The sequence below is a fragment of the Cryptomeria japonica genome, unplaced genomic scaffold (assembly GCF_030272615.1).
Source record: "Cryptomeria japonica unplaced genomic scaffold, Sugi_1.0 HiC_scaffold_330, whole genome shotgun sequence".
Classification (NCBI taxonomy): Eukaryota; Viridiplantae; Streptophyta; class Pinopsida; order Cupressales; family Cupressaceae; genus Cryptomeria; species Cryptomeria japonica.
The window spans coordinates 102,501-127,500 of NW_026729152.1; the positions used below are offsets into that span (position 1 = coordinate 102,501).

The following is a 25,000-nucleotide window of genomic DNA, read 5'->3' on the forward strand; positions in this document are numbered from 1 at the left end:
AAGAGAGCTCGCTCACGGGAGAGAGAAGCCAAGGAGACCACGAGAGTGCTGAGAGTGGGACAGCGCTGAATAGGCGGGAGAAGCCTGCGCGTATAAACGGAGATATATATCCAATTGCAACGAAGGAACGTGCCAAAGATCGAGAACAATGGCAGAAATGCTAGTAACGTGCACTTCGGGACCAACGCATCACCGGAAGACAACCGCCAAACATCGAAAGAGTCGCGATGCTCCGCAACCTACGTGCAAAGCGGTCGCACACCGGGTAAGGGAGTGAGAGCCCCAAACATAGCTGGGCGAGGCGCTCACTCCGCTCTTTAATATCTCGTTAATACCGCCAAGGAAATGGCACAAGCACACACACACAAGCATCCTCGGAAGAGGACAGTTCGAGTGACAGGTCAAATCCAAGAGTTCCGAAGACTACCTCCAGGAACAATCGGGAACAAGACCGATTACAAGTCGTCGAGTCTGTTACTGGGCGAACACGAGATGCGCACAGGAAATCGATCAGCCCTCACAATGGCCCAAGGCCAGAGATCGGACTGCTACGATTTACCCCAACAATCATCGTGCCACTCTTCGCAGAGAGGTGATAGACGCCAACGAGCCCGCGCATAGCAATCGAGGTGTAAAAAGGGCGTTGAAGGCAGGAAGCCTGGACGAAAGAGGCTACGAGGTCACCTCGAAGCGGTCTAAGAATCGGGCGCACTTGGGGCGACTACCAGTGCCAACCCCTTATCCCGCGGTGCGTCCGACACACAGAAATTTCCAAGGCAGCCAAGGAGCCTCCCCGCATAGCAATCGGGGTGTGAGGTTACGGATGCAGCATTGATAGCAATCGAGGTGTGAGGCGAAGGATGCAGAAGTGAGAGCCGAGGGATGTAGCAGAGATAGCAATCGGGGTGTGTGATGCAGAAGAGATAGCAATCGAGGTGTGCGGTGGGAAGGGCCCAGCAGCCAGAATGCATGAAGCGACGGATGAAGCAGTGATGACAACCGGGCTGTGAGGAGAGGAGGGATGCAGCCAAGAAAGCAATCAGGGCTCGAGGCAAGGGATGCATCAAGGATAGCAATCATGTTGTGAGGCGAGATTCCAAAGGCTAAACGTGAGAGGCTGCAGGGTCGACTCAGAGAGGTCTATGCATGTGAGAGGCTGAAAGCAAGGTCGACTCGGAGCGGTCTATGCATCGGGCGCGCTTGGGGCGACTACCAGTGCCAACCCCTTATCCCGCGACGCGTCCGACAAAGAGAACGTTCCAAGGCGGCAGAGGAGGTTACCAGCCGAAGGATGCAGTAGCAATAACAGGTATAGTTCCGCGGCGGCCGAGAAGACTCACCGCATAGGAATCGGGATGCGAGGCGAGGGATGCGGCGGGAAGGCCCCGACGGCTAAACGGAAGAGGCTGCAGGGCCGCCTCGGAATGGTCCAAGCATCGGATGCGATTGGGACGACTACCAGTGCCAACCCCTTATCCCGCGATGCGTCCGATACACAGATAGTTCCAAGGCGGCCGAGGAGCCTCACCGCATATCAATCGGGGTGCGAGGCGAGGGATGGGGCGGGAAGGCCCCAACGGCTAGACGGAAGAGGCTTCAGGGCCACCTCGGAATGGTCCAAGCATCGGACGCGCTTGGGGCGACTGCCAGTGCCAACCCCTTATCCCGCGATGCGTCCGATACACAGATGGTTCCAAGGCGGCCGAGGAGCCTCACCGCATAGCAATCGGGGGTGCGAGGCGAGGGATGGGGCGGGAAGGCCCCAACGGCTAGACGGAAGAGGCTTCAGGGCCGCCTAGGAATGGTCCAAGCATCGGACACGCTTGGGGCGACTACCAGTGACAGCCCCCTATCCCGCGATGCGTCCGATACGAAGATGGTTCCAAGGCGGCCGAGGAGCCTCACCGCATAGCAATCGGGGTGCGAGGTGGGGGATGCGGCGAGATGGCCCCAACGGCTAGACGGAAGAGGCCACAGGGCCGCGTCGGAATAGTCCAAGCATCGGACGCGCTTGGGGCGACTACCAGTGACAACCCCTTATCCCGCGATGCGTCCGATACGAAGATAGTTCCAAGGCGGCCGAGGAGCCTCACCGCATAGCAATCGGGGTGCGAGGTGGGGGATGCGGCGAGATGGCCCCAACGGCTAGACGGAAGAGGCTGCAGGGCCGCCTCGGAATAGTCCAAGCATCGGACGCGCTTGGGGCCACTACCAGTGACAACCCCTTATCCCGCGATGCGTCCGATACGAAGATAGTTCCAAGGCGGCCGAAGAGCCTCACCGCATAGCAATCGGGGTGCGAGGTGGGGGATGCGGCGAGATGGCCCCAACGGCTAGACGGAAGAGGCCACAGGGCCGCCTCGGAATAGTCCAAGCATCGGACGCGCTTGGGGCGACTACCAGTGACAACCCCTTATCCCGCGATGCGTCCGATACGAAGATAGTTCCCAGGCGGCCGAGGAGCCTCACCGCATAGCAATCGGGGTGCGAGGCGAGGGATGCGGCGAGATGGCCCCAAAGGCTAGACGGAAGAGGCTGCAGGGCTGCCTCGGAATAGTCCAAGCATCGGACGCGCTTGGGGCGACTACCACTGCCAACCCCTTATCCCGCGATGCGTCCGATACACAGATAGTTCCGAGGCGGCCGAGGAGGTGGGGGATGCAGCGAGATGGCCCCAACGGCTAGACGGAAGAGGCTGCAGGGCCGCCTCGGAATAGTCCAAGCATCGGACGCGCTTGGGGCGACTACCAGTGACAACCCCTTATCCCGCGATGCGTCCGATACACAGATAGTTCCGAGGCGGCCAAGGAGCCTCACCGCATAGCAATCGTGGTGCGAGGTGGGGGATGCGGCGAGATGGCCCCAACGGCTAGACGGAAGAGGCTGCAGGGCCGCCTCGGAATGGTCCAAGCATCGGATGCGCTTGGGGCGACTACCACTGCCAACCCCTTATCCCGCGATGCGTCCGATACACAGATAGTTCCAAGGCGGCCGAGGAGCCTCACAGCATAGCAATCAGGGTGCGAGGCGAGGGATGCGGCGAGAAAGCCCCAACGGCTAGAGGGAAGAGGCTTCAGGTCCGCCTCGGAATGGTCCAAGCATCGGACGCGCTTGGGGCGACTACCAGTGACAACCCCTTATCCCGCGACGCGTCCGATACACAGATAGTTCCAAGGCGGCCGAGGAGCCTCACCGCATAGCAATCGGGGTGCGAGGCGAGGGATGCGGCGAGAAGGACCCAACGGCTACACGGAAGAGGCTTCGGGGCCGCCTCGGAATGGTCCAAGCATCGGACGCGCTTGGGGCGACTACCAGTGACAACCCCTTATCCCACGACGCGTCCGATACACAGATAGTTCCAAGGCGGCCGAGGAGCCTCACCGCATAGCAATCGGGGTGCGAGGCGAGGGATGCGGCGAGAACGACCCAACGGCTACACGGAAGAGGCTTCGGGGCCGCCTCGGAATGGTCCAAGCATCGGACGCGCTTGGGGCGACTACCAGTGACAACCCCTTATCCCGCGACGCGTCCGATACACAGATAGTTCCAAGGCGGCCGAGGAGCCTCACCGCATAGCAATCGGGGTGCGAGGCGAGGGATGCGGCGAGAAGGACCCAACGGCTAGACGGAAGAGGCTTCGGGTCCGCCTCGGAATGGTCCAAGCATCGGACGCGCTTGGGGCGACTACCAGTGACAACCCCTTATCCCGCGACGCGTCCGATACACAGATAGTTCCAAGGCGGCCGAGGAGCCTCACCGCATAGCAATCGGGGTGCGAGGCGAGGGATGCGGCGAGAAGGACCCAACGGCTAGACGGAAGAGGCTTCGGGTCCGCCTCGGAATGGTCCAAGCATCGGACGCGCTTGGGGCGACTACCAGTGACAACCCCTTATCCCGCGACGCGTCCGATACACAGATAGTTCCAAGGCGGCCGAGGAGCCTCACCGCATAGCAATCGGGGTGCGAGGCGAGGGATGCGGCGAGAAGGACCCAACGGCTAGACGGAAGAGGCTTCGGGTCCGCCTCGGAATGGTCCAAGCATCGGACGCGCTTGGGGCGACTACCAGTGACAACCCCTTATCCCGCGACGCGTCCGATACACAGATAGTTCCGAGGCGGCCGAGGAGCCTCACCGCATAGCAATCGGGGTGCGAGGCGAAGGATGCGGCGAGAAGGACCCAACGGCTAGACGGAAGAGGCTTCGAGTCCGCCTCGGAATGGTCCAAGCATCGGACGCGCTTGGGGCGACTACCAGTGACAACCCCTTATCCCGCGACGCGTCCGATACACAGATAGTTCCAAGGCGGCCGAGGAGCCTCACCGCATAGCAATCGGGGTGCGAGGCGAGGGATGCGGCGAGAAGGACCCAACGGCTAGACGGAAGAGGCTTCAGGGCCGCCTCGGAATGGTCCAAGCATCGAACGCGCTTGGGGCGACTACCAGTGACAACCCCTTATCCCGCGACGCGTCCGATACACAGATAGTTCCGAGGCGGCCGAGGAGCCTCACCGCATAGCAATCGGGGTGCGAGGCGAGGGATGCGGCGAGAAGGACCCAACGGCTAGACGGAAGAGGCTTCAGGGCCGCCTCGGAATGGTCCAAGCATCGGACGCGCTTGGGGCGACTACCAGTGACAACCCCTTATCCCGCGACGCGTCCGATACACAGATAGTTCCGAGGCGGCCGAGGAGCCTCACCGCATAGCAATCGGGGTGCGAGGCGAGGGATGCGGCGAGAAGGACCCAACGGCTAGACGGAAGAGGCTTCAGGGCCGCCTCGGAATGGTCCAAGCATCGGACGCGCTTGGGGCGACTACCAATGACAACCCCTTATCCCGCGACGCGTCCGATACACAGATAGTTCCGAGGCGGCCGAGGAGCCTCACCGCATAGCAATCGGGGTGCGAGGCGAGGGATGCGGCGAGAAGGACCCAACGGCTAGACGGAAGAGGCTTCAGGGCCGCCTCGGAATGGTCCAAGCATCGGACGCGCTTGGGGCGACTACCAGTGACAACCCCTTATCCCGCGACGCGTCCGATACACAGATAGTTCCGAGGCGGCCGAGGAGCCTCACCGCATAGCAATCGGGGTGCGAGGCGAGGGATGCGGCGAGAAGGACCCAACGGCTAGACGGAAGAGGCTTCAGGGCCGCCTCGGAATGGTCCAAGCATCGGACGCGCTTGGGGCGACTACCGTTGCCAACCCCTTATCCCGCGATGCGTCTGATACACAGATAGTTCCGAGGCGGCCGAGGAGCCTCACCGCATAGCAATCGGGTTGCGAGGCAGATTATTGGGAAGGGAACCCCCTGGGATGCGGCTCAAGCAGTGCCCAAAGGGACTGGAATGCGGAATCACATCGAGAGACCCAAATGCTATACGAGGGCTCAAATCGAATTATCGATTTGGCCACGACATGGACGCATCGGAACGACTACCTTTGCCGAACCACTCGCAATTGCATCCATACCGAAACCAATAGACATTTCCGTTAGAGCCCTCGCATAGCATTCGGGAATCTCGCATGCCCCTCTAAATCGACCAATGCTGGCGCTCAATGAAAATCCGAGCGCTACCACCGTTCGAGCGCCAGCATTGGTCGAGTTAGAGGGGCACGGGGGAGAATGCTCCAGTCAACACCTCCCCTATATAAGTTATTTGTCCGATTCTCGCACAACCGTAGTCTGCCTCGTCGAATCAAACAACGGTCCCAGATTCCGACTTCCGTTCCGTAGAGACCCAAAAGCTAGATGGAGGCTCGCAAGAAAGAGAGTCGGCGCATAGCAATCGGGTTTCTCGAACGTTTAGGGACCGAGCTCACTTGCGGATAGGGCAAAATCCGCCAAGCAACCCAAAAGCTAGACGGGGGCTCGAATCGAATCGCCTAGGCGGCCACAACAACGACGTGTTGGATCGACTACCAGTGCCAAACCATTCAGCAAGACTAGTCTGTGTCGAGGCCGGATAGAGATTCTCAGAGAGCGCCCGCATAGCATTTAGGAGACCTGCCGCGTCCCTCACACTCGACAAATGGTGGTGCACGTTTATAAATCCGAGCGATCCCAACCCTTTCAAGCACCAACATCGGTCGAGATAGAGGGGCACGGAGGGGGCTGCGTGAGACAACACAGTCCCCTATATAAGTTATTTGTCCGATTCTCACACATCCGAAGAATGGTCATCAAATCGGACAACAGCCCAAACTTCCGACTTCCGTCCCAGAAAGCCCAAGAGCTATCTAAAACGTTCATGGCCGGAACTCGATCGCGGCTATACCAGTCCGCCAAGCAACCCAAAAGCTAGACTGGAGCTCTAGTCGAATCACCTCTGTGGCCATTGCAAGGACGTGTTGGAGCGACTACCATTGCCGAACCATTCCGCAGGTCGAGTCCATACCAAGGCCGCATAGAGATTCACGATGAGCTCCTGCATAGCAATCAGGAGACTTGCCGTGTCCATCACAATCGATAAATCCTGGTGCAAGATTTTTGCATCCGAGCGCTCCAACCAGTCGAGCACCAGCATCAATCGACATAAACGGGCACGGGGGGAGGATGCTCGAGAACACTACCTCCCCTATATAAGTTATTTGTCCGATTCTCAAGCAGCCGAAGTCTGGTCATCGAATCGGGTCAAAGACCACAACTTCCGACTTTACCCACAATGCAAGTCATCGAATCGAACATCGGCCCCCGAGTCGGACTCCATGCGTATGTCAGGTCATCGGACCCAAATTCCGCCTTCCTGCGCATGGCGGGCCATCAATATCAACTCGGTCATCGGACCCAAACTCCGCCTTTTTGCGTATGGCACGCCTTCAAATCGGTCATCGGACCCAAATTCCGCCTTCCTGTGCATGGCGGGCCATCAACATCAACTCGGTCATCGGACCCAAATTCCGCCTTTCTGCGCATGGCACGCCATCAACTCGGTCATCGGACCCAAATTCCGCCTTCCTGCGCATGGCAGGTCATCGGACACAAATTCAGACCTCGCCAATATGCCTACGTATCGAATCGGTCATCGGACCCAACTTCCGACTTCATCCATACTGTAGGGTCTTTGAGGTTGGCGCGGTGCGCTCAACCCAGGGAGTCGACCCATCGAAGCATACACCTCCCCTATATAAGCTATTTGTCCGATTCCCACACCTGTGTAGTTTGCACCTCTGACCAGGACATCGACCCCAACTTCCGAACTCGACTGCAACGACGGCACCAGCGCCTTGGTGCGCACCTTGCGACGCACAGTCCCAACATTCGCCTTCCTGCACATGGCAGGTCATCGGACCCAAATTCCGACCTCGCGAGTATGCCTACATATCGAATCGGTCATCGGACCCAACTTCCGACTTCATCCATACCGTAGGGTCTTTGAGGTTGGCGCGGTGCGCTCAACCCGGGGAGTCGACCCAACGAAGCATACACCTCCCCTATATAAGCTATTTGTCCGATTCCCACACCTGTGTAGTTTGCACCTCCGATCAAGACATCGACCCCAACTTCCGAACTCGCCTCCAACGACCGAACCAGCGCCTTGGTGCGCACCTTGCAACGCACAGTGCCAACATTCGCCTTCCTGCACGTGGCAGGTCATCGGACCCAAATTCCGACCTCGCGAGTATGCCTACATATCGAATCGGTCATCGGACCCAACTTCCGACTTCATCCATACCGTAGGGTCTTTGAGGTTGGCGCGGTGCGCTCAACCCGGGGAGTCGACCCAACGAAGCATACACCTCCCCTATATAAGCTATTTGTCCGATTCCCACACCTGTGTAGCTTGCACCTCCGATCAGGACATCGACCCCAACTTCCGAACTCGACTAAAAAGACCGCACCAGCGCCTTGGTGTGCACCTTGCAACGCACAGTGTCAACATTCGCCTTCCTGCACATGGCAGGTCATCGGACCCAAATTCCGACCTCATGAGCATACCTACTAATCGAATCGGTCATCGGACCCAACTTCCGACTTCATCCATACCGTAGGGTCTTTGAGGTTGGCGCGGTGCGCTCAACCTGGGGAGTCGACCCATCGAAGCATACACCTCCCCTATATAAGCTATTTGTCCGATTCCGACACCTGTGTAGTTTGCACCTCCGCTCAGGACATCGACCCCAACTTCCGAACTCGCCTGCAACGACCGAACCAGCGCCTTGGTGCGCACCAAAAGTGCGCACTTTTGGAGGGCACTTTTGTGCGCTCCAAAGGTGCGCACTTTTGGAGGGCACTTTTCTGCGCTCCAAAGGTGCGCACTTTTGGAGGGCACTTTTTGGAGGGCACTTTTCTGCGCTCCAAAGGTGCGCACTTTTGGAGGGCACTTTTTGGAGGGCACTTTTCTGCGCTCCAAAGGTGCGCACTTTTGGAGGGCACTTTTTGGAGGGCACTTTTCTGCGCTCCAAAGGTGCGCACTTTTGGAGGGCACTTTTTGGAGGGCACTTTTCTGCGCTCCAAAGGTGCGCACTTTTGGAGGGCACTTTTTGGAGGGCACTTTTCTGCGCTCCAAAGGTGCGCACTTTTGGAGGGCACTTTTTGGAGGGCACTTTTCTGCGCTCCAAAGGTGCGCACTTTTGGAGGGCACTTTTTGGAGGGCACTTTTCTGCGCTCCAAAGGTGCGCACTTTTGGAGGGCACTTTTTGGAGGGCACTTTTCTGCGCTCCAAAGGTGCGCACTTTTGGAGGGCACTTTTTGGAGGGCACTTTTCTGCGCTCCAAAGGTGCGCACTTTTGGAGGGCACTTTTTGGAGGGCACTTTTCTGCGCTCCAAAGGTGCGCACTTTTGGAGGGCACTTTTTGGAGGGCACTTTTCTGCGCTCCAAAGGTGCGCACTTTTGGAGGGCACTTTTATGCACTCCAAAGGTGCGCACTTTTGGAGGGCACTTTTCCTGTGCTCCAAAGGTGCACACCTAGGTGAGCACCTTCGACCACACCTTGTAGCACACCAAACTCTGACTTTCGACTTCATCCGCAATGCAGGGTCTTTGAGGTTGGCGCAATGCGCACAACCAGGGGAGTCGACCCATCAAACCCAACACCTCCCCTATATAAGCTATTTGTCTGATTCTCATACATGCGTAGCCTGCAGGAGCAATTAGGACATCGACCCCAACTTTCGGCTTCTAAACGAAAACAAGGTCTTTGAGGTTGGTGTAATGCGAACAACTAGGGGAGTCAACCCATCAAACCCAACACCTCCCCTATATAAGCTATTTGTCTGATTCTCATACATGTGTAGTCTACAGGAGCAATTAGGACATCGACCCCAACTTTTGACTTCTTAACGAAAACAAGGTCTTTGAGGTTGACGTAATGCGCACAACCAGGGGAGTCGACCCATCAAACCCAACACCTCCCCTATATAAGCTATTTGTCCGATTCTCATACATGTGTAGCCTGCAGGAGCCATTAGGACATTGACCCCAACTTTTGACTTCTTAACGAAAACAAGGTCTTTGAGGTTGGCGTAATGCGCACAACCAAGGGAGTTGACCCATCAAACCCAACACCTCCCCTATATAAGCTATTTGTCTGATTCTCATACATGTGTAGCCTGCAACAACGATTAGGACATCCACCCCAACTTCTGAATTCGTCTGCGTTGACCGCACCAAAGGTGCACGCCTTGGTGCTCACCAAAATCCGACTTCCGACTTCTTCTGCTATGCGGGGTCTTTGAGGTTGGCGCAGTGCGCACAACCAGGGGAGTCAACCCACCGAATGCAACACCTCCCCTATATAAGCTATTTGTCTGATTCTCATACATGCGTAGACTGCAGCAATGATTAGGACATCCACCCCAACTTTTGACTTCTTAAACAAGACAGGGTCTTTGAAGTTGGTGCAGTGCACACAACCAGGGGAGTCGACCCATCAAACGCAACACCTCCCCTATATAAAGCTATTTGTCCGATTCTCATACGTGTAGTCTGCAGCAGCGATTAGGACATCGACCCCAACTTCCGAATTCGTTTGCATTGACCGCACCAAAGGTGCACGCCTTGGTGTGCACCCTGGAGTGCACTTTGGTGCTCACCTCGGTGCACACTTTGGTGTGCACCTCGGTGTGCACCAAAGGTGCGCACCTTGGAGCGCACCAAAGGTGTACACTTTGGAGCGCACCACATAGGGTCTTTGAGAGGTTGGCGCAGTGCGCACACCAAGGTGGGTGTTGAGGTGCGTGCCGAGGTGGGTGGGTGCTAGGGTGCGCTCCATGGTGGGTGCCAGGGTGGGTGCGTGCTAGGGTGGATTCCAAAGAGGGTCATAGGGTGGGTGCCAAGGTGGGTTGGTGATATAGTGGGTTCAAAGGTGGGTACTAGGGTGGGTTCCAAGGTGGGTCACAAGTTGGGTGCCAGGATGCGTGGGTGTTAGGTTGGGTGCCAAGGTGGGCTCCTGCGTGGGTGGGTGCTAGGGTGGGTTTCAAGGTGGACGCGAGGGCGGGTGCCAAGGTGGGTAACAAGTTGGGTGTTAGGATGGGTGAGTGCTAGAGTGGGTGCCAAGGTGGGTGGGTGCTAAGGTGGATGCCAAGGTGGTTCACAGGGTGGGTGGGTTCTAGGGTGAGTTCCAAGGTGGGTCACAGGTTCAGTGCTAGGGTGGGTGTCAAGGCGGGTGTCGAGGTGCCTGGGTGCTAGGGTGTGGATGCCAATGTGGGTCATAGGGTGGGTACTAGGGTGGGCTGCAATGTGGGTGCCAAGGTGGGTAACATGCTCGGTGGGTTCTAAATTGGGTGCCAGGGTGGGTGTGCACCCACCTTGCCCGAGGTGGGTGCCAAGGTGCCAGTGTGGGTGGGTGCTAAGGTGGATGCCAAGGTGGGTGAGAAGGTGGGTGATAGGTTGAGTGGTAGGATGGGTGGGTGCCAAGATGGGTCACAGGGTGGGTGCAAGGGTGGGTAGGTGCTAGGGTTGGTGTCAGGGTGGGTGGGTGCTAGGTTGGGTTCCAAGGTGGGTGCGAGGGTGAGTGTCAAGGTGGGTCACAGGTTAGGTGCTAGGATGGGTGAGTGCTAGGGTGCAAAGGTGCCAGGGTGGGTGCTAGGATGGGTCGATGCTAGGGTGAGTGGCAAGGTGGGTCCACAAGTGTCAAGGTGGGTGCCGAGGTGGGTGCCAAGTCGGCGACTGCTATGGTGGATGCCAAGGTGGGTCACGGGGTGGGTGCCAAGTTGCTAGGTTGGGTTCCAAGGTGGGTGCCAACGTGGGTGCTAGGGTGCGTGGGTTAAAGGGTGTGTCACAACGTGGGTGCCAGGATGGGTGCGCACCCACACTGGCCAAGACGGGTGCGGGTGCAAGGTTGGGTTCCAAGCCCGGTCACAGGCTGGGTGCTAGGATGGGTGGGTGCCAAGGTGGGCACCAGGGTGGGTGCACCCACCCTGGCCAAGGTGGGTCACGGGGTGGGTCCTAGGGTGGGTAACGGGGTGGGTACTAAGGTGCGTGCCAAGGTGGGTCATAGGGTGGGTGCCAAGGTGGGCACCAGGGTGGGTGTGCACCAACCCTAGCCAGGGTAGGTCACGGGGTGGTTGTCGGGGTGGGCGTCAAGGAGCCAAGGTGGGTGGCAAGTAGCCAAGTTGCGTGCCAAGGTGGGTGTCGGGGTGGGTGCCAAGGATCCAAGGTGGGTGCCAAGGAACCAAGGTGGGTGTCTGGGTGGGTGCCGAGGTGGGAGCCAGGGTGGGTCCCAAGGTGAGTGCAAAGGTGGGTGCCAGGGTCAAGGTGAGTGCCAATGTGGGTTCCAAGGTGCCAGGGTCAGGGTGAGTGCCAATGTGGGTTCAAAGGTGCTAAGTTGGGTGCGAGGTTGGGTGCGAGGGTGGGTGGGTGCCAAGGTGTGCTAGGTGGAAGCCCGGGTGGGTCGGCATCCCATGGGTGTCGAGTTGGGTGCCTGATGGGTGCTTCTTGTCAAGTTTTAGTCGTCGGGACTCATTTCGAGCCTTAGAGGTCGTTTCTTGTCCGGTTGCCCTGTCTTCGACCTGGGAACCCAATTTTGGTCCTCGGGTCCCATTTTTTTTTGTCTCGCATCCCACTTTTGGCCTGTGGCCTTTTCGGGGTCGATTCTCGTTTTGGGCATCAGAGCATGTTTCTTCTCCTAAAACCCAATATTTGTTTATTAAGTCTCGGAACACATTTTTGTTCTCGTGGACCCATCATGGGTCTTGGAACGCATTTGTGGTCCTTGGGTCCCATTTTGCATCCCGAAACTTGTGTTTTGGTGCTTGATCCCTATTTTGGGTGCCCACCTTGCACCAAGTGCGCACCCGGGGCAAACCGAGCGCCTTGGTGCACCGGGGCAAGATCGAGCGTGCACCCGAGGCGCCCCGAACATGCACCAAGGTGCACTCGGCCCACATGTGAGCGCAGGTCGTTGCGCCCGAGGTGGTGTGTGGGCACCGCGTTGCAGACGGGACACTGCACGCACACGACGCCCCCTCCAGGTGCACGCACGTAGGCCGGGCCGGGTGCACACCCGACGCCCTAGCAAGGTGCGCGCACCCGGGCAGGGCTCACACTTGGCGAACGGGGCGCACTTCGCGAGGGAGGGTGTGCACCTCGACGGGGGTGGGTGGCCGGGGTGGATTCGCACGTGGGTCGCGGTTTGCTAAGTACACACTGCGACAAGCTCATAACGGGTGCGATCATACCAGCGTTAGTGCACCGGATCCCATCAGAACTCCGCAGTTAAGCGCGCTTGGGCCGGAGTAGTACTGGGATGGGTGACCTCCCGGGAAGTCCCGGTGTTGCACCCTTTTTTAGTTTTTCGCCGGGCGTCGCAATGCTATTTGAATAAACCTTTTGCCCGTTTGCGTTCTCGTCGGGGCCGGGCCGGGCCGGGGTGCGCTGCCCGCACTACCGCGCGCGCGGGGGCGACACCGAGCGCGCACCCGAGGCGCCCCGAGCACACAGGCCACGGTGCAACCCGGGCGTTGTGCGCGCACCCCGGTGCGCCCGAGGTGCTGCGCGCGCACCCAGGTGAAATCGGTGTGCACCTCGGCCAGTGCGCGCTCGGTCGAGTCGCGCACGTTGGCCAAGGTGCACGGTGATGTTTCTTACTCTAAGGTTCCGCACCAGACGCCCGGGACAGGTGAGCGAAGCTGGGCGGGGCCGGGTGCGCGGCCGGGGCAGGTGCACGCAGCTGGAGAGAGCTTTGGAGCACACTTCGGAGCGCACCAATGATGCGCTCCATTCAAAAGTTTCCTGAAAAGGCAAAAAAAGTTGAGATTATAGAATTTCCCACTTGAGAGATTGTAAAAAAAAAAAATTTAAAATGAAGGAAACGCGGGTGCCAAGGTGTGCGCAGCCCAGCCAAGGTGTGCGCACCAAGGCGCCCACCCTGGCGAAGGTGCACGCAAGGTGCGCACCCGAGGCAAACCGGACAATTAACCCAACTTTCGACTTCGCGCGCACCTTGGAGCGCACTTCGGAGCGCTCCTTGGTGCGCACCAATCTTGGGCACCTCGGAGTGCACCATGGCGCCCACCAAGGTGCGCACCCGGGGCAAACCGAGCTCCGACTTCGTGCGCACCTTGGAGCGCACGAAAGGTGCGCACCATGGCGCCCACCAAGGTGCGCAGCCCAGCCAAGGCGTGCGCATCAAGGTGCGCACCCTGGCGAAGGTGCGCACCCGGGGCAAACCGAGCTCCGACTTCGTGCGCACCTTGGAGCGCACAAAAGGTGCGCAACCCAGCCAAGGTGTGCGCACCCCGGTCAAACCGAGCTCCGAATCGTGCGCACCAGAGGTGCACGCCATCGTGCGCACCTTGGAGCACACTTCGGAGCCCTCCTTGGTGCGCGCCGATGTTGCGCACCTCGGAGCGCACCCGGGGAAAACAATGCAATTAACCCGACTTTCGACTTCGTGGGCACCTCGGAGCGCTCTCGGGTTCGCACCTCGGAGCACACCGAGGTGCGCACCTTTGATGCGCTGCCTTCACCAATTTCCAGAAAAGGCAAGAAAACATTGAGAAGGTGTGCGCACCGAGGTGCCCACCCTGGCGAAGGTGCACGCGAGGTGCGCACCCGGGGCAAACCGGGCTCCGACTTCGTGCACGCCGCACCTTGGAGCACACTTCGGAGCGCTCCTTGGTGCGCACCAGGGCGCGCAACCCAGCCGAGGTGCCCACCCCGGCGAAGGTGCACGCGAGGTGCGCACCCGGGGCAAACCGGGCTCCGACTTCGTGCACGCCATGGTGCCCACCGCGGCGAAGGTGCACGCGAGGTGCGCACCCGGGGCAAACCGGGCTCCGACTTCGTGCACGCCGCACCTTGGAGCACACTTCGGAGCGCTCCTTGGTGCGCACCATGGTGCCCACCAGGGCGCGCAACCCCGCCGAAGGTGCACGCGAGGTGCGCACCCGGGGCAAACCGGGCTCCGACTTCGTGCACGCCGCACCTTGGAGCACACTTCGGAGCGCTCCTTGGTGCGCACCATGGTGCCCACCAGGGCGCGCAACCCCGCCGAAGGTGCACGCGAGGTGCGCACCCGGGGCAAACCGGGCTCCGACTTCGTGCACGCCATGGTGCGCACCGCGGCGAAGGTGCGCACCCGGGGCAAACCGGGCTCCGACTTCGTGCACGCCGCACCTTGGAGCACACTTCGGAGCGCTCCTTGGTGCGCACCAGGGCGCGCAACCCAGCCGAGGTGCCCACCCCGGCGAAGGTGCACGCGAGGTGCGTACCCGGGGCAAACCGGGCTCCGACTTCGTGCACGCCGCACCTTGGAGCACACTTCGGAGCGCTCCTTGGTGCGCACCATGGTGCCCACCAGGCCGCGCAACCCAGCCAAGGTGTGCGCACCAAGGTGCACGCGAGGTGCGCACCCGGGGCAAACCGGGGTCCGACTTCGTGCACGCCGCACCTTGGAGCACACATCGGGGCGCTCCCGGGTTCGCACCGGCGTTGCGCACCGTGGTGGGCACCTCGGAGCACACCAAGGTGGGCAGCGAGGTGCGCACCTTTGATGCGATGCCTTCACTAATTTCCATAAAAGGCAAAAAAAAAACGAGATTTTAAAATTTCCGTTTTGAAAGATAGTGAGAAAAAGGGAATGCTGGTGCCATCTTGAGCCCGCCCTGGTGCGCAGCCCAGCCAAGGTGTGCGCACCAAGGTGCCCACCCTGGCGAAGGTGCGCGCCCGGGCAATTAACCCAACTTCCAACTTCGCGCGCGCCAGGGTGGGAGCGCACCCAACAACCGGGCCTGGGAAGAGCCAATGCGAGAAACCCCACCAAACGCTCTGACAAAAAAAGAGGGGGCGCTCCAGTAACCCCGCTTCGGAGCGCACCCTGGGCAAACCCAGCCAAGGTGCCCACCCCGGCCAAGGTGCAGGCGAGGTGCGCACCCGGGGCAAACCGGGCTCCGACAACGTGCACGCCGCACCTTGGAGCACACTTCGTAGCGCTCCCGGGTGCGCACCTCAGAGCACACCAAGGTGGGCAGCGAGGTGCGCACCTTTGATGCGCTGCCTTCACTAATTTCCAGAAAAGGCAAAAAAAAAAGGAGATTTTAAAATTTCCGTTTTGAAAGATAGTGAAAAAAACGGAACGCGCGTGCCATCTTGAGCCCGCCCTGGTGCGCAGCCCAGGTAAGGTGCCCACCCTGGCAAAGGTGCGCACCCGGGCAATTAACCCTACTTCCGACTTCGTGCGCGCCAGGGTGGCAACCGGGCCTCGGAAGAGCCAATGCGAGAAACCCCACCAAACGCTCCGACAAAAAAAGAGGCGGCGCTCCAATAACCCCGCTTCGGAGCGCAGCCGGGGCAAACCCAGCCAAGGTGCCCACCCCGACGAAGGTGCACGCGAGGTGCGCACCCGGGGCAAACCGGGCTCCGACAACGTGCACGCAGCACCTTGGAGCACACTTCGAAGCACTCCCGGGTGCCCACCGGCGTTGCGCACCGTGGTGGGCAGCGAGGTGCGCACCTTTGATGCGCTGCCTTCACTAATTTCCAGAAAAAGGCAAAAAAAAATGAGATTTTAAAATTTCCGTTTTGAAAGATAGTGAAAAAAAAGGAACGCGGGTGCCATCTTGAGCCCGCCCTGGTGCGCAGCCCAGGCAAGGCATGCGCACCAAGGTGCCCACCCGAGGTGCACACCCGGGGCAAACCGGGCTCCGACTTCGTGCAGGCCGCACCTTGGAGCACACTTCGGAGCGCTCCTTGGTGCGCACCATGGTGCCCACCAGGGCGCGCAACCCAGCCAAGGTCTGCACACCAAGGTGCCCACCCCGGCGAAGGTGCACGCGAGGTGCGCACCCGGGGCAAACCGGGCTCCGACTTCGTGCACGCCATGGTGCCCACCGCGGCGAAGGTGCACGCGAGGTGCGCACCCGGGGCAAACCGGGCTCCGACTTCGTGCACGCCGCACCTTGGAGCACACTTCGGAGCGCTCCTTGGTGCGCACCATGGTGCCCACCAGGGCGCGCAACCCAGCCAAGGTGTGCGCACCAAGGTGCACGCGAGGTGCGCACCCGGGGCAAACCGGGGTCCGACTTCGTGCACGCCGCACCTTGGAGCACACATCGGAGCGCTCCCAGGTTCGCACCAGCGTTGCGCACCTTTGATGCGCTGCCTTCACTAATTTCCAGAAAAGGCAAAAAAAAACGATATTTTAAAATTTCCGTTCTGAAAGATAGTGAAAAAAACGGAACGCGGGTGCCATCTTGAGCCCTTCCTGGTGCGCAGCCCAGGCAAGTTGTGCGCACCAAGGTGCCCACCCTGGCGGAGGTGCGCGCCCGGGGCAAACCGGGCTCCGACTTCGTGCACTGCATGGTGCCCACCAAGGCGCGCAACCCAGCCAAGGTGCCCACCGCAGCGAAGGTGCACGCGAGGTGCACACCCGGGGCAAACCGGGCTCCGACTTCGTGCACGCCGCACCTTGGAGCACACTTCAGAGCGCTCCTTGGTGCGCACCAGGGCGCGCAACCCAGCCGAGGTGCCCACCCCGGCGAAGGTGCACGCGAGGTGCGCACCCGGGGCAAACCGGGCTCCGACTTCGTGCACGCCATGGTGCCCACCGCGGCGAAGGTGCGCACCCGGGGCAAACCGGGCTCCGACTTCGTGCACGCCGCACCTTGGAGCACACTTCGGAGCGCTCCTTGGTGCGCACCATGGTGCCCACCAGGCCGCGCAACCCAGCCAAGGTGTGCGCACCAAGGTGCACGCGAGGTGCGCACCCGGGGCAAACCGGGGTCCGACTTCGTGCACGCCGCACCTTGGAGCACACATCGGGGCGCTCCCGGGTTCGCACCGGCGTTGCGCACCGTGGTGGGCACCTCGGAGCACACCAAGGTGGGCAGCGAGGTGCGCACCTTTGATGCGATGCCTTCACTAATTTCCATAAAAGGCAAAAAAAAAACAAGATTTTAAAATTTCCGTTTTGAAAGATAGTGAGAAAAAGGGAATGCTGGTGCCATCTTGAGCCCGCCCTGGTGCGCAGCCCAGCCAAGGTTTGCGCACCAAGGTGCCCACCCTGGCGAAGGTGCGCGCCCGGGCAATTAACCCAACTTCCAACTTCGCGCGCGCCAGGGTGGGAGCGCACCCAACAACCGGGCCTGGGAAGAGCCAATGCGAGAAACCCCACCAAACTCTCTGACAAAAAAAGAGGGGGCGCTCCAGTAACCCCGCTTCGGAGCGCACCCTGGGCAAACCCAGCCAAGGTGCCCACCCCGGCCAAGGTGCAGGCGAGGTGCGCACCCGGGGCAAACCGGGCTCCGACAACGTGCACGCCGCACCTTGGAGCACACTTCGTAGCGCTCCCGGGTGCGCACCTCAGAGCACACCAAGGTGGGCAGCGAGGTGCGCACCTTTGATGCGCTGCCTTCACTAATTTCCAGAAAAGGCAAAAAAAAAAGGAGATTTTAAAATTTCCGTTTTGAAAGATAGTGAAAAAAACGGAACGCGCGTGCCATCTTGAGCCCGCCCTGGTGCGCAGCCCAGGTAAGGTGCCACCCTGGCAAAGGTGCGCACCCGGGCAATTAACCCTACTTCCGACTTCGTGCGCGCCAGGGTGGCAACCGGGCCTCGGAAGAGCCAATGCGAGAAACCCCACCAAACGCTCCGACAAAAAAAGAGGCGGCGCTCCAATAACCCCGCTTCGGAGCGCAGCCGGGGCAAACCAAGCCAAGGTGCCCACCCCGACGAAGGTGCACGCGAGGTGCGCACCCGGGGCAAACCGGGCTCCGACAACGTGCACGCAACACCTTGGAGCACACTTCGAAGCACTCCCGGGTGCCCACCGGCGTTGCGCACCGTGGTGGGCAGCGAGGTGCGCACCTTTGATGCGCTGCCTTCACTAATTTCCAGAAAAAGGCAAAAAAAAATGAGATTTTAAAATTTCCGTTTTGAAAGATAGTGAAAAAAAAGGAACGCGGGTGCCATCTTGAGCCCGCCCTGGTGCGCAGCCCAGGCAAGGCATGCGCACCAAGGTGCCCACCCGAGGTGCACACCCGGGGCAAACCGGGCTCCGACTTCGTGCAGGCCGCACCTTGGAGCACACTTCGGAGCGCTCCTTGGTGCGCACCATGGTGCCCACCAGGGCGCACCCGGGGCAAACCGGGCTCCGACTTTGTGCACGCCGCACCTTGGAGCACACATCGGAGCGCTCCCAGGTTCGCACCAGCGTTGCGCACCTTTGATGCGCTGCCTTCACTAATTTCCAGAAAAGGCAAAAAAAAACGATATTTTAAAATTTCCGTTCTGAAAGATAGTGAAAAAAACGGAACGCGGGTGCCATCTTGAGCCCTTCCTGGTGCGCAGCCCAGGCAAGTTGTGCGCACCAAGGTGCCCACCCTGGCGGAGGTGCGCGCCCGGGGCAAACCGGGCTCCGACTTCGTGCACTGCATGGTGCCCACCAAGGCGCGCAACCCAGCCAAGGTGCCCACCGCAGCGAAGGTGCACGCGAGGTGCGCACCCGAGGTGCACACCCGGGGCAAACCGGGCTCCGACTTCGTGCACGCCGCACCTTGGAGCACACTTCAGAGCGCTCCTTGGTACGCACCAGGGCGCGCAACCCAGCCAAGGTGCTCACCCCGGCGAAGGTGCACGCGAGGTGCGCACCCGGGGCAAACCGGGCTCGGACTTCGTGCACGCCGCACCTTGGAGCACACATCGGAGCGCTCCCGGGTTCGCACCAGCATTGCGCACCTTTGATGCGCTGCCTTCACTAATTTCCAGAAAAGGCAAAAAAAAGAAAAAAATGAGATTTTAAAATTTCCGTTTTGAAAGATAGTGAAAAAAACGGAACGCGGGTGCCATCTTGAGCCCGCCCTGGTGTGCAGCCCAGGCAAGTTGTGCGCACCAAGGCACCCACCCTGGCCAAGGTGGGTCACGGGGTGGGTCCTAGGGTGGGTAACGGGGTGGGTACTAAGGTGCGTGCCAAGGTGGGTCATAGGGTGGGTGCCAAGGTGGGCACCAGGGTGGGTGTGCACCAACCCTAGCCAGGGTAGGTCACGGGGTGGTTGTCGGGGTGGGCGTCAAGGAGCCAAGATGGGTGGCAAGTAGCCAAGTTGCGTGCCAAGGTGGGTGTCGGGGTGGGTGCCAAGGATCCAAGGTGGGTGCCAAGGAACCAAGGTGGGTGTCTGGGTGGGTGCCGAGGTGGGAGCCAGGGTGGGTCCCAAGGTGAGTGCAAAGGTGGGTGCCAGGGTCAAGGTGAGTGCCAATGTGGGTTCCAAGGTGCCAGGGTCAGGGTGAGTGCCAATGTGGGTTCAAAGGTGCTAAGTTGGGTGCGAGGTTGGGTGCGAGGGTGGGTGGGTGCCAAGGTGTGCTAGGTGGAAGCCCGGGTGGGTCGGCATCCCATGGGTGTCGAGTTGGGTGCCTGATGGGTGCTTCTTGTCAAGTTTTAGTCGCCGGGACTCATTTCGAGCCTTAGAGGTCGTTTCTTGTCCGGTTGCCCTGTCTTCGACCTGGGAACCCAATTTTGGTCCTCGGGTCCCATTTTTTTTTGTCTCGCATCCCACTTTTGGCCTGTGGCCTTTTCGGGGTCGATTCTCGTTTTGGGCATCAGAGCATGTTTCTTCTCCTAAAACCCAATATTTGTTTATTAAGTCTCGGAACACATTTTTGTTCTCGTGGACCCATCATGGGTCTTGGAACGCATTTGTGGTCCTTGGGTCCCATTTTGCATCCCGAAACTTGTGTTTTGGTGCTTGATCCCTATTTTGGGTGCCCACCTTGCACCAAGTGCGCACCCGGGGCAAACCGAGCGCCTTGGTGCACCGGGGCAAGATCGAGCGTGCACCCGAGGCGCCCCGAACATGCACCAAGGTGCACTCGGCCCACATGTGAGCGCAGGTCGTTGCGCCCGAGGTGGTGTGTGGGCACCGCGTTGCAGACGGGACACTGCACGCACACGACGCCCCCTCCAGGTGCACGCACGTAGGCCGGGCCGGGTGCACACCCGACGCCCTAGCAAGGTGCGCGCACCCGGGCAGGGCTCACACTTGGCGAACGGGGCGCACTTCGCGAGGGAGGGTGTGCACCTCGACGGGGGTGGGTGGCCGGGGTGGATTCGCACGTGGGTCGCGGTTTGCTAAGTACACACTGCGACAAGCTCATAACGGGTGCGATCATACCAGCGTTAGTGCACCGGATCCCATCAGAACTCCGCAGTTAAGCGCGCTTGGGCCGGAGTAGTACTGGGATGGGTGACCTCCCGGGAAGTCCCGGTGTTGCACCCTTTTTTAGTTTTTCGCCGGGCGTCGCAATGCTATTTGAATAAACCTTTTGCCCGTTTGCGTTCTCGTCGGGGCCGGGCCGGGCCGGGGTGCGCTGCCCGCACTACCGCGCGCGCGGGGGCGACACCGAGCGCGCACCCGAGGCGCCCCGAGCACACAGGCCACGGTGCAACCCGGGCGTTGTGCGCGCACCCCGGTGCGCCCGAGGTGCTGCGCGCGCACCCAGGTGAAATCGGTGTGCACCTCGGCCAGTGCGCGCTCGGTCGAGTCGCGCACGTTGGCCAAGGTGCACGGTGATGTTTCTTACTCTAAGGTTCCGCACCAGACGCCCGGGACAGGTGAGCGAAGCTGGGCGGGGCCGGGTGCGCGGCCGGGGCAGGTGCACGCAGCTGGAGAGAGCTTTGGAGCACACTTCGGAGCGCACCAATGATGCGCTCCATTCAAAAGTTTCCTGAAAAGGCAAAAAAAGTTGAGATTATAGAATTTCCCACTTGAGAGATTGTAAAAAAAAAAAATTTAAAATGAAGGAAACGCGGGTGCCAAGGTGTGCGCAGCCCAGCCAAGGTGTGCGCACCAAGGCGCCCACCCTGGCGAAGGTGCACGCAAGGTGCGCACCCGAGGCAAACCGGACAATTAACCCAACTTTCGACTTCGCGCGCACCTTGGAGCGCACTTCGGAGCGCTCCTTGGTGCGCACCAATCTTGGGCACCTCGGAGTGCACCATGGCGCCCACCAAGGTGCGCACCCGGGGCAAACCGAGCTCCGACTTCGTGCGCACCTTGGAGCGCACGAAAGGTGCGCACCATGGCGCCCACCAAGGTGCGCAGCCCAGCCAAGGCGTGCGCATCAAGGTGCGCACCCTGGCGAAGGTGCGCACCCGGGGCAAACCGAGCTCCGACTTCGTGCGCACCTTGGAGCGCACAAAAGGTGCGCAACCCAGCCAAGGTGTGCGCACCCCGGTCAAACCGAGCTCCGAATCGTGCGCACCAGAGGTGCACGCCATCGTGCGCACCTTGGAGCACACTTCGGAGCCCTCCTTGGTGCGCGCCGATGTTGCGCACCTCGGAGCGCACCCGGGGAAAACAATGCAATTAACCCGACTTTCGACTTCGTGGGCACCTCGGAGCGCTCTCGGGTTCGCACCTCGGAGCACACCGAGGTGCCCACCCTGGCGAAGGTGCACGCGAGGTGCGCACCCGGGGCAAACCGGGCTCCGACTTCGTGCACGCCGCACCTTGGAGCACACTTCGGAGCGCTCCTTGGTGCGCACCAGGGCGCGCAACCCAGCCGAGGTGCCCACCCCGGCGAAGGTGCACGCGAGGTGCGCACCCGGGGCAAACCGGGCTCCGACTTCGTGCACGCCATGGTGCCCACCGCGGCGAAGGTGCACGCGAGGTGCGCACCCGGGGCAAACCGGGCTCCGACTTCGTGCACGCCGCACCTTGGAGCACACTTCGGAGCGCTCCTTGGTGCGCACCATGGTGCCCACCAGGGCGCGCAACCCCGCCGAAGGTGCACGCGAGGTGCGCACCCGGGGCAAACCGGGCTCCGACTTCGTGCACGCCGCACCTTGGAGCACACTTCGGAGCGCTCCTTGGTGCGCACCATGGTGCCCACCAGGGCGCGCAACCCCGCCGAAGGTGCACGCGAGGTGCGCACCCGGGGCAAACCGGGCTCCGACTTCGTGCACGCCATGGTGCGCACCGCGGCGAAGGTGCGCACCCGGGGCAAACCGGGCTCCGACTTCGTGCACGCCGCACCTTGGAGCACACTTCGGAGCGCTCCTTGGTGCGCACCAGGGCGCGCAACCCAGCCGAGGTGCCCACCCCGGCGAAGGTGCACGCGAGGTGCGTACCCGGGGCAAACCGGGCTCCGACTTCGTGCACGCCGCACCTTGGAGCACACTTCGGAGCGCTCCTTGGTGCGCACCATGGTGCCCACCAGGCCGCGCAACCCAGCCAAGGTGTGCGCACCAAGGTGCACGCGAGGTGCGCACCCGGGGCAAACCGGGGTCCGACTTCGTGCACGCCGCACCTTGGAGCACACATCGGGGCGCTCCCGGGTTCGCACCGGCGTTGCGCACCGTGGTGGGCACCTCGGAGCACACCAAGGTGGGCAGCGAGGTGCGCACCTTTGATGCGATGCCTTCACTAATTTCCATAAAAGGCAAAAAAAAAACGAGATTTTAAAATTTCCGTTTTGAAAGATAGTGAGAAAAAGGGAATGCTGGTGCCATCTTGAGCCCGCCCTGGTGCGCAGCCCAGCCAAGGTGTGCGCACCAAGGTGCCCACCCTGGCGAAGGTGCGCGCCCGGGCAATTAACCCAACTTCCAACTTCGCGCGCGCCAGGGTGGGAGCGCACCCAACAACCGGGCCTGGGAAGAGCCAATGCGAGAAACCCCACCAAACGCTCTGACAAAAAAAGAGGGGGCGCTCCAGTAACCCCGCTTCGGAGCGCACCCTGGGCAAACCCAGCCAAGGTGCCCACCCCGGCCAAGGTGCAGGCGAGGTGCGCACCCGGGGCAAACCGGGCTCCGACAACGTGCACGCCGCACCTTGGAGCACACTTCGTAGCGCTCCCGGGTGCGCACCTCAGAGCACACCAAGGTGGGCAGCGAGGTGCGCACCTTTGATGCGCTGCCTTCACTAATTTCCAGAAAAGGCAAAAAAAAAAGGAGATTTTAAAATTTCCGTTTTGAAAGATAGTGAAAAAAACGGAACGCGCGTGCCATCTTGAGCCCGCCCTGGTGCGCAGCCCAGGTAAGGTGCCCACCCTGGCAAAGGTGCGCACCCGGGCAATTAACCCTACTTCCGACTTCGTGCGCGCCAGGGTGGCAACCGGGCCTCGGAAGAGCCAATGCGAGAAACCCCACCAAACGCTCCGACAAAAAAAGAGGCGGCGCTCCAATAACCCCGCTTCGGAGCGCAGCCGGGGCAAACCCAGCCAAGGTGCCCACCCCGACGAAGGTGCACGCGAGGTGCGCACCCGGGGCAAACCGGGCTCCGACAACGTGCACGCAGCACCTTGGAGCACACTTCGAAGCACTCCCGGGTGCCCACCGGCGTTGCGCACCGTGGTGGGCAGCGAGGTGCGCACCTTTGATGCGCTGCCTTCACTAATTTCCAGAAAAAGGCAAAAAAAAATGAGATTTTAAAATTTCCGTTTTGAAAGATAGTGAAAAAAAAGGAACGCGGGTGCCATCTTGAGCCCGCCCTGGTGCGCAGCCCAGGCAAGGCATGCGCACCAAGGTGCCCACCCGAGGTGCACACCCGGGGCAAACCGGGCTCCGACTTCGTGCAGGCCGCACCTTGGAGCACACTTCGGAGCGCTCCTTGGTGCGCACCATGGTGCCCACCAGGGCGCGCAACCCAGCCAAGGTCTGCACACCAAGGTGCCCACCCCGGCGAAGGTGCACGCGAGGTGCGCACCCGGGGCAAACCGGGCTCCGACTTCGTGCACGCCATGGTGCCCACCGCGGCGAAGGTGCACGCGAGGTGCGCACCCGGGGCAAACCGGGCTCCGACTTCGTGCACGCCGCACCTTGGAGCACACTTCGGAGCGCTCCTTGGTGCGCACCATGGTGCCCACCAGGGCGCGCAACCCAGCCAAGGTGTGCGCACCAAGGTGCACGCGAGGTGCGCACCCGGGGCAAACCGGGGTCCGACTTCGTGCACGCCGCACCTTGGAGCACACATCGGAGCGCTCCCAGGTTCGCACCAGCGTTGCGCACCTTTGATGCGCTGCCTTCACTAATTTCCAGAAAAGGCAAAAAAAAACGAGATTTTAAAATTTCCGTTCTGAAAGATAGTGAAAAAAACGGAACGCGGGTGCCATCTTGAGCCCTTCCTGGTGCGCAGCCCAGGCAAGTTGTGCGCACCAAGGTGCCCACCCTGGCGGAGGTGCGCGCCCGGGGCAATCCGGGCTCCGACTTCGTGCACTGCATGGTGCCCACCAAGGCGCGCAACCCAGCCAAGGTGCCCACCGCAGCGAAGGTGCACGCGAGGTGCGCACCCGAGGTGCACACCCGGGGCAAACCGGGCTCCGACTTCGTGCACGCCGCACCTTGGAGCACACTTCAGAGCGCTCCTTGGTGCGCACCAGGGCGCGCAACCCAACCAAGGTCTGCACACCAAGGTGCTCACCCCGGCGAAGGTGCACGCGAGGTGCGCACCCGGGGCAAACCGGGCTCGGACTTCGTGCACGCCGCACCTTGGAGCACACATCGGAGCGCTCCCGGGTTCGCACCAGCATTGCGCACCTTTGATGCGCTCCAATAACCCCACTTCGGAGCGCACCAGAAACCCCACTGGACGCTTGGGCAAAAATGTAATGCGCACCCGAAGCCCCTACCCAGAA

General features: G+C 60.8%; 2 non-coding genes across 2 annotated transcripts; both read left to right on the forward strand.

Annotated features, from left to right (window-relative positions):
* The first annotated feature begins 12,604 nt into the window (after nucleotides 1-12,604).
* Nucleotides 12,605-12,723, forward strand: LOC131870468 (5S ribosomal RNA). Its single transcript, XR_009368777.1, has one exon. It is a non-coding gene; the product is annotated as a 5S ribosomal RNA (ribosomal RNA).
* Nucleotides 12,724-20,527: 7,804 nt separating this feature from the next.
* Nucleotides 20,528-20,646, forward strand: LOC131870445 (5S ribosomal RNA). The gene has a single exon (XR_009368755.1). It is a non-coding gene; the product is annotated as a 5S ribosomal RNA (ribosomal RNA).
* Nucleotides 20,647-25,000: the final 4,354 nt, after the last annotated feature.